Source organism: Geotrypetes seraphini, chromosome 4 (assembly GCF_902459505.1).
Source record: "Geotrypetes seraphini chromosome 4, aGeoSer1.1, whole genome shotgun sequence".
In the NCBI taxonomy this organism is placed as follows: Eukaryota; Metazoa; Chordata; class Amphibia; order Gymnophiona; family Dermophiidae; genus Geotrypetes; species Geotrypetes seraphini.
Genome location: NC_047087.1, coordinates 285,457,120 through 285,470,840, shown reverse-complemented (window position 1 = coordinate 285,470,840; position 13,721 = coordinate 285,457,120). Strand labels below are relative to the sequence as shown.

Here is a 13,721-nt window from a genome sequence, read left to right as displayed (position 1 = left end):
CATGTCTGTAACAAAAATCTTACACACGAGTACAGGATGTCCGGTGCAGTACTCGGAGAGACCCCCCAGGAAAAAGACTTGGGAGTACTGGTAGATAAGTTAATGAAGCTGTACGCGCAATGTGCGGTGGCGGTGGTGAAAAGGGCAAATGATTAAGAAGGGGATCACTAACAGATCGGAGAAGGTTATCATGCCGCTATATCGGCCCATGGTACACCCCCACCTGGAATACTGCGTCTAGCACTGATCGTCTTACATGAAGAAGGACTACTCGAAAGGGTCCAGAGAAGAGCGACTAAAATGGTTAAGGGGCTGGAGGAGTTGCCGTACAGCGAGAGATTAGAGAAACTGGGCCTTTTCTCCCTTGAAAAGAGGAGACTGAGAGGGGACATGATTGAAACATTCAAGATAATGAAAGGAATAGATTTAGTAGATAAAGACAGGTTGTTCACCCTCTCCAAGGTAGAGAGAACGAGAGGGCACTCTCTAAAGTTAAAAAGGGGATAGATTCCGTACAAACGTAAGGAAGTTCTTCTTCACCCAGAGAGTGGTAGAAATCAGGAATGCTCTTCCAGAGGCTGTTATATGGTGGTGAAAGGCCAAAGAGATAATTTTGAGTTGGAAAATGTGGTTGTTATGGGGGGGAAACTCTCAGTAAAAAAGGAGATGAGTGTCCTGGGAGTGTGCCTAGATAGTTGTCTGACAATGGAAAACCAAACATTAAAAATAATCAGGGTGGGATACATGCAACTTCAAATGCTTTATAGATTGAAGCCAATATTAACAGTAAATGATTTCCGTACGGTGGTTCAGATGTTGATCTTGAGTAGGGTGGACTATTGTAATTCACTATATTTAGGAGTTGTGAAAGGGAAGTTAAGGGCTTTGCAAATGCTTATCGACTCCGCTGCAAGATTAATCACTGGGGTTCCAAGGAGTACCCATATAACTCCTGTGTTGAAGAAACTACACTGGTTACCTATGCAACAAAGCGTGCAGTTAAGATTGTTGCGATTATACATCAGACATTGTAACATGCTTCCCCAAAGATCTTACAAGAATTATTTGAGATCTATAAACCGAGAAGAGAGCTTAGAGATGTAAACGGGATGAAATTAAGTTTGGAGGGTAGAATGTCGACTATGCATGCCAGGATCGGAGCATCAATGATATCTTGTGGCTGGCGTACAACTACGAAATGCCTTGCCTGGTAACCTGTGGTTTTGTGAGGGGAGGATGAATTTTAAGAAAATGCTGAAAACTCAATTATTTACCAATGCCTTCTTATGCTAAGGTATATTTCAGTTGATAACTGTCTTTTAGAACTCTTTTGACATTGTATTGCTGTTCTTATCTATTGAATATGATGCTGCAATAATAGTATTATGAATCTCTTGTGTTTACTGTTTTGATAACATTCTTGTTTGCATCAATAAAAATTGTTCGAACCTAGAACTCTTTTGATTGTATTGATTGTATTTCTGAACTGATTGAATATGTGCTCTATTCCTGTTTATAACAGGGACGATTAATGATGTTGTTTAGACATGTCAATGTTATATGTGGTAATCGCAGGGAAACAAGATTTTACGTATGTGATATGGAAACCGCATAGTTATATGCGGTATATAAATTTTTTAAATAAATAAAGAGATGGCTTAGGGGGTAATATGATAGAAGTCTATAAAATACTGAGTGGAGTGGAAAAAGTAGACGTGAATTGCTTGTTTATTCTTTCCAAAAATACTAGGACTAGGGAGCATGTAATGAAGCTACTAAGCAGTAGATTTAAAACACATTGGAGAAAATATTTCTTCACACGTGTTTTTAAACTCTGGAATTTGTTGCCGGAGAATAAGGTGAAATCAGTTAGCTTAGCGGGGTTTTAAAAAGGTTTGTATAAATTCCTAAGAGAGAAGTCCATAGGCCATTATTGAGATGGCTTGGGGAAATCTACTGTTCGTTCTTAGGATAAGCAGCATAAAATCTGTTTTATTACTTGGGATCTAGCTAGATACTTGGGACCTGGGTTGGCCACTGTTGTTAACAGGATACTGGGCTTGATGGATCTTTGGGCTGTCCCAATATGGCTACTCTTATGTTCTTATGGCTCAAAAGGGGAAGTGCTGGGACCAAGGGTGGATGGGAAGCTAGGAAAAGCCCTTGATTAGGCTTTGAAGTTGTTGGTGCTGATTGGGTGAGATCTGGACAAAAAGAACTTCTTTGCACATCAGCTAGTAGCCTAATAGTGACACGGAGGAGGCAGAAAGAGCATCTTCCAAAGTAGTATTTTCAGATTCCTAGTAATAATGCTGACTATGTAGTTAGCCTTAAATTCCATGGAGAAACTGTTATACAGTACTTCCCCCAAATTCAAGGGGGTTCTGTTCCAGGAACCCCCGCAAATTAAAAAAAAAAACTGCAAATGCAGTTTTTCGCCTGGTAAAAGGCTGGGGAGGCAGGAGAGGGCAGCTGGAGCGCCGGAGGGTGAAGAAAATCAGTCGCGGTCTGCTCCGACCACCTCTTCCTGTAGTCAAGTCGGGCTACACCAATCAGGAGCTGCTTTGACATATAGCTCCTGATTGGTGTAGCCCGACTTTACTACAGGAAGAGGCGGTCGGAGCAGACCGCGAATGAGTGAGTCCGCGATTCGTGGGGGAACACTGTATTGACCAGATACTGGTAGGCACACAGATGAGGATGGAAGTTCAACAGCATGATAATAATTTGGCTAATAAAGAGGAAAAGTAGAGGAACAATTATCTAGTAAAATTCTTGATGCCCAGAGATGCTTGACAATAATGATCAGATCAGATGGTGATGTACAGAAAGCTGGACTCTAATTTCAATTTCCTCAAATTCCACATGAGTCATATGGTAATCCTAGTAATAGGTTCAGAAAATTTGTTTTATAGTTTTGTGTATGTCAGTTTTTAAAATTATATGTGTTTTTATTATGTTCCACATAGGTATATGTGAATTATAAACGTAAAAATAAATAAATATTAATGGAAGCATTGAAGGGGGGCGCTAGCGAGCCCGATGAGCTAGGTAGCTGAGCGCACGAGCTCCGCTCGCTCAGGCTCGAAAAACAATCAAAAAAGGCTTCATTATCCCCTTCACCGAAGCGCAAATACCTGCATCAGGTGTTTAAATGTCTGCCGGTAAGTCCCACAAGCGCAAAAGCGCTGAACCAACAACGCCGACTAAGGCAGACGCCAGCAAGCCCGACGACGCGGCTGCCGCGGCTACGGCGGCCATTTTGAGTGAACTTCACTCAATTAAAGAATTATTATTGGAAACAAAGCAGGATGTTGGAGATCTGAAGGCAGACTTCACTGCTTCAAAAGAAGAATTAACAGCATTACAAACCTCGACTGCGCTTTTGGAGACCAGAACGACGGCAGCTGAATCGGCTATAAAATCGCTGACTAAGCAAAGAAGCCGCGTGGCAGCGCTGGAGAAAGCGCTTGAAGACGCTGATAACCGCGCGAGGTGGACCAGCTTCCAACTTTTGGGCCTACCGGAGGGTCGGGAGGCTTGTGACCTTGTGGAATTCTTGGCTGCACTATTACCTCAACTCCTCAAGATGAACGACGAGATAAAGCTGGATTTTGACTGTGCCTTTAGACTCCCACAGCCTACTGTATTTCACAAGAAATACCCAAGACCCATTTTGGTTACCTTGCTAAGGCATCAACAAGTGCTAAAAATAATGCAGCAGGCTAAACTTCATTCTCCCATAACATTTGAAGGAAACAAAATTCTGTTTGTCCCAGATTTAGCCAAAGAAACTGCAAAGAAAAGAAAGCTGCTGCTATCATACAGACCCCAGCTGAAAAACATGGGTGCTAAGTTTGGTATGTTATACCCAGCTCGACTTAGAGTTACTTATAATAACTCTACTAAAGATTATCTTAATCCAGCAGATCTCGCTGATTTTATCGAGCAAGTAAAACCCACTGCTATTGACAAAACTTAATAGTAATGCATTGCTTGTGCTGCTTTTCATGCATATTCTAATATACTTGTCCTGCTCAGTTTACAGTATTTACTGTCCATTGTTTCACTACTAATTCACTCTTTTATCTCTATGATAGTGAAGTCAATGTATTACCTGTTGCCTGAGCTGGCGGAGCCTGCTGTTCAGGCTTATCTCTCTTGTCAGCTTTCTGACCCATAGTGTTTTTTCCACTGTTAGTTGCAGTTTATAGTGTTATTGCAATTACTGATGTTTCTGGTCGTGCAGTACTTATTTTACTGTTTTATTCCAGGTGGTATCTTCTCCACAATTGGATTACTGATCCTTTACCATCTGTAATAGTGTATGGTGGCTCAAGCTATATCTTTATTGATGTATGTCAATGTCATTAACATGTTTTTCCTTAAATGTGAAAGGATTCCACAACCCGGTGAAAAGACAAAAACTGCTACGCTACACTGAACAGCACAAACCTGATCTCATATTCTACCAAGAAACACACCTTAATGACACTGAGGCTCTAAAGATATATCCGAAATGGGCATATGCCCCACTTTTCTCTCCAGCACTTGGTAGAAAGAATGGGGTTATTACTTTGATACGAAAACGACATGATATCAAAATAATCTCATCTTCCCATGATATGGAAGGTAGATGGATCCGTGTCACTCTAGAAATTGGAAAATCTGTTCTACACGCCTACAATGTCTATGCTCCTAATCTGGACTGCCCGGCCTATTTTGAAGCTCTGGCTAACGATATCAGCACTGTCGCCTCTCAACCAATAGTTATAGGAGGCGATTTCAATCTGATTTTGAACCCAGAGAAAGATAAGAAGTCTAAGACCGCATATAGGAAATCTAAAGCCTGGTATTGTTTGCAAGATCTCTTATACCAGTTGAAACTAGTAGACTCCTGGAGGCTACATCACCAAAATGATGAATCCTATACTTTCTTCTCACCTCCTCATGCCTCTTATTCAAGAATTGATTTTTTCCTCCTGAGTTATTCTTTACTGCATAAGGTGGATACAACAGACATACAACCTATAACCGTTTCAGACCATTCAGCCATTACACTTGTATTGAAAGATATTGCCATGCCAAAACCTACTAGTATTTGGAGATTTAATTCCTCATTACTGCAAGATTCTTCTTTCAAAGAGCATGTAAACATGCATATAACTGAGTATTTCACCAATAACAAAGCAGAAGAGACTTCTTGGCAGACCACGTGGGATGTATTTAAATCCTATATTAGAGGAATAATCATCTCATATGCTGCCAGGTCACAAGCTGACCGCCGTAGAAAACTAAGAGAGTTGGAATCCTGTATTTCATCTTTAGAATCTGCATGTATAGCTGACCCTACCAACATGACTCTTCAAATGGATCGGAATAAAAAGCGTTATGAATACAATCTTATTCTGAGTACTACAGCTGCTTCTGAGGTTCTTCTTCAAGCTTCACATTACTACGCTACATCCAATAAGGCTGGTCACCAATTAGCACAATATTTGAAACTGAAGATGGAAAAAACATCCATACCAGCCATTAAAACGTCTAACGGTGAGCTTGTAATGTCAGACAAGGAAATTTGTCAACAATTCCATTCCTTCTACAATGATCTTTATAAATCTGAAGAACCAACACTAGTGGAAATAGAGGAGTATCTAAAAAGTCTCACTGGACTTAAGCTGGATGAGAGTGATAATGAAATTCTATCTTCGCCACTGGACCTCTCGCACCTAAAGGAGACCCTAAACTCCATGGCCAAACGTAAAGCACCAGGTCCAGATGGACTATCAGTGGAATTCTATATGGCCTTTCAAGACACGTTGTTACCATTTCTGTTAGTATACTTGAACCATCTTATAGAACGAGGTCTGGCTATGGGCACATTCACAGAGGCTTTAATTATTGTATTACCGAAACCTGATAAAGATCCTATATATGTTTCCAATTATAGACCCTTGTCGCTGATAAATATTGATGCCAAGTTGTATGCAAAACTTCTAGCTTCTAGAATTCAACTAGTATTGCCAAAGTTAATTCACTATGATCAAAATGGGTTTATGAAAGGGCGGCTAGCCAGTGACAACTCCCGCTTATTCTCACATATCATATCACTTACCTCCGGTTCATCTTCACCATATGTTACAATAGCCTTAGACGCAGAAAAGGCATTTGATAGGGTGGAATGGACATTTTTATTTCAGGTATTGTCCTGGTTTGGTTTTAGGGAATCCTTTATCCAAATGATAAAAGTTTTGTATTCATACCCATCTACCAGACTTCGCATCAACAATGTGTTATCAGCACCTTTTCGACCATCAAGAGGCACAAGACAAGGTTGTCCACTGTCACCATTATTGTTCAATTTAGCTTTAGAACCTTTGCTAATTGCTATACGAGCTAATGCCTCTATAAATGGTTTTCAATTAGCGGGCATACATTTCAAACTGACTGCGTATGCAGATGATGTTCAAATATACACTCATTTAGATTCTATCCCAGCTGTTCTGAGTACTATAGCTGCATACTCATTGGTCTCTGGTTATAAACTCAATTTAACTAAATCTGAAGTTATGAAACATAGAAACATAGAAATAGACGGCAGATAAGGGCCCACGGCCCATCTAGTCTTCCCACCTTAATGTCCCTCCCCTACCTTTGCCCTGTGAAGAGATCCCATGTGCCAATCCCATTTGGCCTTAAAATCAGGCCGCTTACTGGATTACCGTGTGGTGAAGAAATAAGAACTATGGGCCTGAAATATGCTCCTACTAAACTAAAGTATTTGGGAGTTTATTTTGGAACCTCAATAAATGAAACTCAGGACTTTAATATATCCTATATAATGGACATCATTAATAATACCACCTCTAGATGGTCACCCTTGAAACTGTCATGGTGGGGACATCTAGACTCCATCAAAATGGTTTTGACACCGAAAATTACATATATACTGTCTATGATACCGTTTTTGTTTCCTATTGCAGCATATAAGAAATTTGAAACTGCACTGACCAAATTTTTATGGAATGCAAAAACGTCACGTATCGCTTTAAAGAAATTGAAATGTACCAAAGAAAATGGGGGGGTTAACTTCCCTAGTTTATATGAATATCACTTAGCTTTCTTATGTAGGCAAGGTTCTAAATGGATCAACGACGCCACTAAATCACTGCAACCTGCTTGGTTAAGATTAGAATGTGCATTATTACCAGAAGAACAATTCAAATTCCTTCCCTTTGCTCAAAAAGAGAGTACAACGAGCTCCAATATAATACTCTCCTCTACTATAACAGCTTTACGTGAATTAGACAAGATTGCTCCTATAACTTGGAATAGTACTACTAGTTCTCCTATATGGCGTAATCCATGTTTACAGATTCAGGGTCGCTATATGGAGTGGAAGTCATGGCGAAGGAAGGGCATATGGTCCATTGATCAGCTATTAATGGATCTCCAATGTGTAGATTTTGCAACACTAGTTGAGAATTTTGACCTGGAGCAAGTCCATCATTATAAATGGCTTCAATTAAAACACTGCTTATCATCTTATCTTAGGAAGACTAAGCTAACAACTGATCTTCCTACTTTAATACAATGGTCTGCAATCATTAACAATACCAAAGGACAAGCATCGACTTGGTATAAATTGTTGCATAAAAATATCTATACACCGCCTACAGTGTTATATGACATATGGGCCCATGATATTTCAGTCCCAGCTGAACAATATAATTGGAATGAAGTTTGGCTTACATCATTTAAAGCACTAAAGTCAACTGCCATTTGGCATACTGTACTATTCTTATATCATAGAGCATATTGGTCACCTCTCAAACTGTCTAAGATTGATTCAACTGTTTCCAATAAATGCTGGTCCTGTATGTCTGATGTAGGTACACTAGATCACATGATTTATTTGTGTACTCAATTGATGCCGTTCTGGGCGGTGGTGTGGTCCATCATTAGTCAGATCTTACATCTTCATGAGGATATATCACTTTTTATAGTCATTTATGGTGCCAGTGCATTAAAGAACTGTCAAATGGATAAATATGAAGCTAGATTGCTTAAATGTTTAATTCTTATAGCATTCAAAACTATTTTATCCAATTGGAAAGACTTTTCAATGTTGCATAGTAATTCTTGGTGGAATACTGTGTGTCTCTTTTCTAAATATGAGTCGTTAGCTGCTGATAAGACTAACTCTAGTCACACCTATAACAGAGTGTGGGGCCCTGTTTTAACTTATTGTAAATCGTCCTAATATGTTATATAGCTGTCAGAATGTATTATGAACACTTGGATCATTTAGATGATGGTATATCAGGTCTCTATTTATCATTGATATTGTTTACTTGCACGCACTTATAACTCAATATATGTTTAGCTGCAATGCATTTTTGTAGTTCTCTGTTTTGTGTTTTGTACTGTTTACAAAATTCAATAAAAATGATTGAACTTAAAAAAATGGAAGCATTGAAGGTTTCTACAGCGAATATGCCCCTATTGTTTGAGCTTTTTTTTTTTTAAACAAATGAAGAAGCATCTATTGAAAAACAATGAAACTGGTGAGGAAGGTTAACCTTTGTCTGCAGACAGTTTGAGTTCAATAGATTTTCTTGACTTTGATAGTATACAGTAGAAGGACGAGAGGACTCCCATTCCACTTTAGTGGCTTCCTTTTCCCTTAAGGCAGTATATCAAATTCCTTCCCCTTCATTGAAGTATAATAGGAATTTGATTTTGAAATAGTTTTATCATCATTATGATGTTCTTTTTCAGGTCAAAAATGTTTGCTTTTTTTTCACTTATGTAAAGTAACACAAAAAAAGGTTTAGAGAATTCAGATTTTTATTTTTTACTTGTCCTCTAGTGCTGGGGCAAAAATAAGGAACAAAGAGACTAAAAGAACCCATAACAACTCACCTTAAAAATTAACCATGACACATGAAGGGCCATTTTCGATAGGATGTCTAAGTTTGACTTTGGATGTTTCCTGCAAGATGTTCACAGTCGGAGGCAGAGAAACGTCCATTTTCAAAACAGGCCATCGCAAGACATCCAAATTTTATTTATTTATTTTTGAAAATTGCCTACCTAGCCATCTTGGCTGCCAGGATGTCCAACTTTATTCACCATTTTCAACCACAAAACCGTCCAAGTTCAAAACGTTCTACAGACCGTTTGGATGTGGGAGGGGCCAACATTGTAATGGAATGGCCACATAGACATACCAATAGAACGGTGGACACCTTAGAAAGCACTGCTGTGAAATTCACATAAATGGTTCCAGAAGTACATCTCACCATAACCCCCCTTATAATATAGGATGAGCTCTCTAAATCTCCCCCCCCTGAAAACCTACTATATCTACCTGTCTACCATCCCAGTAGCCCTTATGGCTGTAGGTGGCACCTATATAGCATTATAGTAGGGTTTTAGTGGGCTCACACTTTCTACCTTAGATGTGTTGGTTAGAGGGGCTTATGGGCCTGGGTCCTCCTCTCTATGGCTCATTAACCTACTCACCAGGCTACTTAAGACACCTATGTGATGCTTTTCTAACCTTTCCCATACCAGATGCAGCTGTTCTAGAGACAGGTATGTACTGTTTCATTCAGATTTCTTGAGGGGTGGGGGTGGGTGTGGGGGGTCAGTGACCACTGGGAGATTGGGAGGGATCATAACTTTATCCCTCCAATGGCGATCTAATTAGTTTGGGTATCATTTTGGCCCTTATTCATTTAAAAAAAAAAAAAAAGGTCTAGCCCAAATGTTTAAGTTCCATCTAGGAAACGTTTGATACTGCAAGTTGTCCAAGTCTAAGCCTGCCCAAAGCCAGCCCAGAATATGCTTCCAAAATGTCTCCTTTAGTCTTAGATGCACAGCGGCTAGGACACCCTACAAGACGTCCAGACAGACAGTTTTGAAAATTGGCACTTGGATATTTTGTCAAGAAAAATGTCCGTGCCAATTTATGCCATTTTTTGGGACATTTTAGAGTTCTGAAAATGCCCCTATTGGTAACTTAGTAACTGTATGTAAACCGCTTTGAATGTGGTTGTGTAACTACAAAAAGACGATATATAAGTCTCAACATATTAATAACTAGTATTTTAGCCCGTTATATTAACGGGTGCTAGAATAGATTAGTCTGATCCACTATGGCTATTCTTCTCTGTTCCCACCCGTCCCCGCCAGGATCCTCTCCGTCCCCACCAGTCCCCGTCAGGATCCTCTCCATCCCCACCCATCCCCATCAGGATCCTCTCCGTCCCCACCCATCCCCGCAAGGAATTACCTCCATGCCCGCCCGTCCCCATAAAAAGCAGCAATTACTTCTGACAGGATCATCAATTCCACAGTTTCTTTGTGTTTGCGCTGCTGTTTTCCTTGTGGAATCTCTTTGGTGGAACCCTTTTTTTGTTTTCTGTTCAGGTAATTAACTTATAAACCCCCTCTTTTACTAAGGCTGACATGTCCATTATATTATATGGACGAACCCTGCTTCCAAAGCCTTCCATCCCCGTGGGAGTCCCGTGGGCCAGAGGGGGGTTCCCGTGGGAGTCCCGAGGAGACCTCTAGTTACAGTCTGACTGCAAATTATACAGCTACTGTCACTGAAGCAACTTCCTCGTCTAGGCTGATGAAATTCAGGAAAGCAGAGCAGTGCTGTCTCTTGTGAGCATTGTATAAGGAAACTGAAGGAAGGAAATTTCAGAGACACTTGCAACTGTATTCACAAGTTCCTGGGCAAAGGGCAGAATCATGCTATTGTCACAGTTCCCTCCAGAGGGAACAATGAAAATAAAATCCTTCCATCTCCAGCTGCCTGATTTCTGAGGCATTCTAACAAGTTACACATTCATCAGGGGAAGAGACCTTGACTTTTAATTTAAATGTGACTTTACATTTAAATTGAAGAACTCAACACAATAAGCTTGGTGTATGAAAGGCTTTCCCTTTGGGCAAAGAATAGCAACATAGGTGTATACCAGTCCAGGCTTGGTAACCGTGTTTTTCTCTTTGTGATGTGCAACAGTTTCTGAGGTTAAATAAAATACACTGCTGACTCTCTCCCAATTTTATTTGTAGGGGCTGGAGGCATTTCTAGAGAAAAAAAAAAAAGATCTACAAAGCACTTATCCTGCAAGAATATCAGGTAAGCAAAATACAATGCCTGGCATGGGTTTAGAAACAAATCCCAGGTTTGCTGGTTTCCAAAATGTTTTAGTTTAGCTTCAGTACGATGCACGTCTACCTGTTTTCCTGGATCAGCAGTCTCCAAGAGGATAAATGGAAAATAACTGTGCATACACTGGACACATTGGGGACAATTCAGTAACAGGGCATGCATTAGGGCCCTGATTCTATAAAAGATGCTTAAAGTTAGCCTAACTCGGTAGGCGACTATCACTTTCGCCTAGTCCAAGTTACCTAGTCCAGTGTTCTTCAACCACCGGTCCATGGACCAGTGCCGGTCCACAAAAATTTCCTGCCGGTCCACAAGGCCAGCACGTGCATCAGGCCCAAAACAGTGTTCTTCAACCGCCGGTCCACGGTGCGATCAATGTGGCGTTATCTTCAAGCCAGCTCTCTCTTCCTAACTGATTCAGTGCACAAAGCCACGGGCGTCCTGCGCCTGAACCGGAAGCCTTCTCTCTGACATCAGAGGGAAGGCTTCCAGATGAGGCACGGGACGTGCAAGGTGCAATTAGTACTATTATGGGGGCGGGGTCTGGGGTGGAGATTGGGAAGAGATGGGCGGGGTCCGGCCCACGACTTAGCCCCGTGTTCTTCAACCGCCGGTCCACGGACCGATGCCGGTCCACAGAATAATTATTTTATTTCTGCCGGTCCATAGGAGTAAAAAGGTTGAAAAACACTGACCTGGTCCACTTTCACCTAGTCCCAGTTGCCTGCCAGAAAGAAGGCATGGTTAAGAACATAAGAATTGCCAAACTGGAACAGACCGAAGGACCATCAAGCCCAGTATCCTGTTTCCAACAGTGGCCAACCCAAGTCCCAAGAATTCCAGAGTTTAATTACACGTTGTGTGAAGAAACATTTTCTCCGGTTTGTTTTAAATCTACTACTTAGTAGCTTCATTGCATGCCCCCTAGTCCTAATATTTTTGGAAAGCGTGAACATGGGATTCACATCTACCCTTTCCATTCCACTCAGTATTTTATAGACCTCTATCATAATCACCACTGAGCCGTCTTTTCTCTGAGCTGTAGAGCCCTAGCCACGTTAGCCTTTCCTCATAAGGAAGCCGTCCCATCCCTTTTATCATTTTCATCACCCTCTGTACTTTTTCTACTTCCGTTAAATCTTTTTTTTTTTTGAGAGATGGCAACCAGAATTGCACACAGTATTCAAGGTGCAGCTGTACCACAGAGCGATACAAGGGCATTATAACATTTTCATCTTGGTGTGTTTTTCATGTGGACGTACAGTACTGTATATTCAAGAATGACCAAAAAAGATAGACATACTAAGGATCAAAACATCTACATAGGTCATTTAAAAAAAAAAAACAAAAACCAAAAGATAAGACTTCTTGCTCTTTTGAGAATGGACATTTTCTCTACAGGACTGGATTTCTGGTCGTCTTTCTCAAAACGTCCAGGCTCAGACTTAGCCGTCCTATTGAAAATGCCCCTCCACATCTCTCTCTCATTCCCTCTGTAGCCCCCACCCTCTTTACTTCTTCATCCTTTTATACTTCCCTTCATGAGCAGCATCTAGTGATTCACCCTTTGTTGTGTCCAATGTGTCTGTCATAATTAGATGGTCCCTGTTCAAGAGTTTATAGTCTCTTGCATGTCTGATGTGCAGTGCTGCACGCATCTGTTAGCACTATAGTAATAATAAATGGTAGTAGTAGCATAGGTCTATCACTGATCACCTTAAATAGATAATAATGAATATAATATATATAACTAGTCTTTAAGGCTGTTACATTAACGGGTGCAAGAATATATGTCTGTCTGTCTTTCTTTCTTTCTGTCTCTCTCCCTCCCGCTGTCTTTCTTTCTGTCTCTCTCCCTCCCGCTGTCTTTCTTTCTGTCTCTCTCTCCCGCTGTCTTTCTTTCTGTCTCTCTCCCTCCCGCTGTCTTTCTTTCTGTCTCTCTCTCCCGCTGTCTTTCTTTCTGTCTGTCTCCCTCTCTCTCCCGCTGTCTTTCTTTCTGTCTGTCTCCCTCCCGCTGTCTTTCTTTCTGTCTCTCTCTCTCCCACTGTCTTTCTTTCTGTCTCTCTCTCTCCCGCTGTCTTTCTTTCTGTCTGTCTCCCTCCCGCTGTCTTTCTTTCTGTCTGTCTCCCTCCCGCTGTCTTTCTTTCTGTCTGTCTCTCTCCCTGGCCCCCTTTGTCTGTCTTATATATAATGAAATCACAGTATCAAACTGGCTTCCAAAAGTGCTATTAAATGAACGCTGAATTCTAGTGATTTTTCACGGAGCCAGTTGCCAATGAGACCATCATAGCATGTTCACTGTCTCTGCCACCTGCTTCCCATTACACCTACAAACTCTACATAGATAAGAAGGTTGTTACTTATCTGGATTGCATGGTGGCAAAAATTCAGCTCTGCAACTGCTCCGGGTACATTCTTAAATTCTAAACTCTGAGAGAGAGTATGACAGCAGTTTAGAATTTAAGAATGTACCCGGAGCAGTTGCAGAGCTGAATTTTTGCCACCATGCAATCCAGATAAGTAACAA

General features: G+C 40.8%; 1 protein-coding gene across 3 annotated transcripts in view; it reads right to left on the bottom strand.

Annotated features, from left to right (window-relative positions):
- SLIT1 (slit guidance ligand 1) overlaps positions 1-13,721 on the bottom strand; it is a 606,757-nt gene that overhangs the window by 74,259 nt on the left and 518,777 nt on the right. The window lies entirely within an intron of this gene.